Here is a 3,151-nt window from a genome sequence, read left to right on the forward strand (position 1 = left end):
TCTTAGTCTGTGTTGTGCTGCTGTGACAGAAAACCTGAGACTGGCTAGTTTATAAAGAACAGATTTGTTTCTTACAGTTCTGGAGGCTGAAAAGTCCAAAACTGAGGGGCCAGCATCTGGCAAGGGCCTTCATGCTGTGCCCTCCGTGGCAGAAAACAGAATGGCAAGCCCGTGCGAGGGAGAGAAGGGAAGGGGGTCCAACTCCTCTTTTTATGAGGAACCCACTCCTGCTGCAATGGCATTGGTCAATCCATAAGGGCAGAGTGCCCGTGACCTAATCACCTCTTCTAGGTCTCCCCTCTGCATTGGGAATTAAGTTTCCAACATGAACTTTGGGGGCACGTTCAAGTCTTCTGCTTCCATGTCATGTACTTTTTCTGGACTTTTGCTCTGGATCTGCTCCCGTGCCCGTGACCTAATCACCTCTTCTAGGTCTCCCCTCTGCATTGGGAATTAAGTTTCCAACATGAACTTTGGGGGCATGTTCAAGTCTTCTGCTTCCATGTCATGTACTTTTTCTGGACTTTTGCTCTGGATCTGCTCCCACCCGTTCTTTTTCTGACTGCACCTGGCAGCCTGATATCACCTGGTACAGGAAGCACCGCGACCCTGTGAAAGTAATCGCCATCTCTGATGAATCAGGCTCCTTCACTCACAGTTGCCGAGTCACTCGTGAGCCGATGTCTCCTAAATCTCGTCTTAAGCCCAGTCTTCCTTCTCCAGTTCAGACCCAGAGGTGTAACTTGCTCATCTCCATTTTTATTTTACACTTTGTTCCTCGCTCACCCCCTTGCCAGGTGGAGGTGAGGACGGCAGATAGACAGGATGGTGTGCACTGCAAGGGTGGTGCCCTGTCCTTCCACTCTCGTGTCCCAGTATGGAGCCAGGGACATGTGATAAGTATTGCTGAGTGGATGCAGGAGCCCATGGTAGTCACTTTTGCTATAATGCTGCCATAGTAGAGTTCTGAACAGTGTTGTCTGTGATCATAAGGGACACTGACAGGTGAGGCCTGAGGGACGGAATGGGGCGGGGCCACAGAGGAGTGGGCTGTGCCGGAGCAGAAGGAGGGGGAGGGTCTTCCAGGAAGAGTGGCCCTCTTGGAGGAAGTTACTGGAATGTGTGAGGCTGTGATGTTTCCTTTCAGGCAGGCCACATTCAAAACCTTCAAAGTAGAAGGAGCATTGCTATGATTAACATGTTCTGCTAACAGCAGACATAGTAGTAATTATGACCCTCACACACATGTATTTATAGGAAAATTTCAGCCAGCCCTATGCCTGTGGAATGGACCATTTTGACTAATAAAAAAGCCCTTTAGAGTTCAATTCTAACCAAAAATCTTGCTGAAATTTATCAGCGTATTTTCTTGCCTTGGTAAGTACAGTATTTCGAGAGCGTTCTAAGGGTGGTTTTCATGTTATAGAATTATAGATGCTGGATTACAAAAGCTCATTCAAGGGCTGCACCAGTGACTAAAGACATTCCACACCACACGTTTTCATGTAGACTGGGGGCGAGGGGCGGGCGGGGGGCACGCATCTGACAAATATCCATTCACCCGGGCTAATTGTGTATTTGAAAACAAGGGAACCAAATTAGTACCCACCACTCTCCGTGTGGTTTGGTAATTTCTCTGAGCCTCTGTTTCCAAGTGAGTAACAACTCTGTGATGGGAAGTTTCCAAGAAATGGAAGCTGTTTTCCCTTTTTGCCTGCAGGTGTCTGTGTCACCTGGCATTTCAGGCTCTCCTGGGCTTGCTTTACTCTGATTCTGTACCTGCCTTCTGCCTTCTGTAGGCAGCCATTACCCCTGCCCAGCCCAGCCTGCACACACCCTGCTGTTTTCCCTGCCTGGAGCTGTCCCTGCCTCTCCTGCTCCCCCAGGTGACTTCATCCAGTCCTAAGCTCCGCTCAAGGGAGGCTCCCTCAAGGTAGCCTTCAGGGCCACCCCACCCCTCGCCTGTCCTCCCAGCCGAGGACAGCTCCCTGGTTTGCTCTGGAATCATCCTGTACTTCTCTGTAGCATGTAGCACAGTGAAAGCTAAACCACTAATTGAGTTCCCCCCACAAGAGTTGTAATCTTTGTGTGTTCGTGAGGGCAGAGCCCATATTTCCTGGTTGTCATATCCAGTGACCAGCCACAGGAAGGAGGTGGGGGGTGGGTGCTTTACCACACAGGGTATGACAGCCCTGGCTGCCTACTTGCCTTCTCTGGTGCCATCCCAGTGGGAAGGAGCAGCTGGGTGCCACAGCTTGGAAGTCTGGACCCTTCAGTTGGCCCCTGCTGACGTGGGTGGGGTGGGCCACCTGCAGTATTTTCAGTTTTTTTGCTGGAGTAGTGGTTATTGTCTGCAAGTTCTCTGTCTTGCTAAACTGTCTTTTTCCTGCTTCTTTGGCTGGAGAGAGTGGGCCTTCATTAAGGCTCTTTCAGGTCTGCCCATTGGTGTTTCTGGGTTGCTGGCTTCTTAGATCTAAATCTGGGCATATGAGGCCAAGAGAAAACCCAGGGAACTCATTAGTATGTCATTTCTCTGGCCCCAAGGTCCCTAACTGGTTTGCTTTCTCTCCACCTTTCAGAGTCTTTTTATGTTTGTTTAATATATAATGTCCAGGGTTTTTAATTGTTCTTAGTGGGAAGAACAGGGAAAAGTGTGTCTACTCTTCTTTCTGGAAGCACAAGTGAACTTGCTTTTGACAGAGTTGTGTTATACACTGTTGGAAATCCTGCTTCTTCTCAGGAGGATGAACCTTTAAGGAACTGATTCCATGGATCTGGTGGCATGGCAAAGATGCCAGTCTGCTTGAAGCCTGTGGGGACAGACATCTTCGCAGACCAAAATCTTTATCATTAGTATCTGGCCATTCTTTTACAGTTAATTCACTTGGGAAGAAACGCTTGCCAAAAACCTTCGGGTTGTCCAGTGTCAACACCGCCCAGCAAGTCGTAATTGTCACCCTTCAGAGACCTGCCACAGCAAGTACAGGCGCGGTTGGCCACCCAAACTCCAGAACCAGACCTCGGACTTCTCACCCAGGTCTGCTGGACCCATGAACAAGGAGATACTTTGCTTTCAGCAAGCAAGAAGCCGCATTGGTGAAAGCAGCCTGCAGTGTCAAACTTCCACCACATTCTGATGAAATAGACTTCA

This window comes from Galeopterus variegatus, unplaced genomic scaffold, assembly GCF_000696425.1.
Source record: "Galeopterus variegatus unplaced genomic scaffold, G_variegatus-3.0.2 Scaffold2582, whole genome shotgun sequence".
Taxonomy (NCBI): Eukaryota; Metazoa; Chordata; class Mammalia; order Dermoptera; family Cynocephalidae; genus Galeopterus; species Galeopterus variegatus.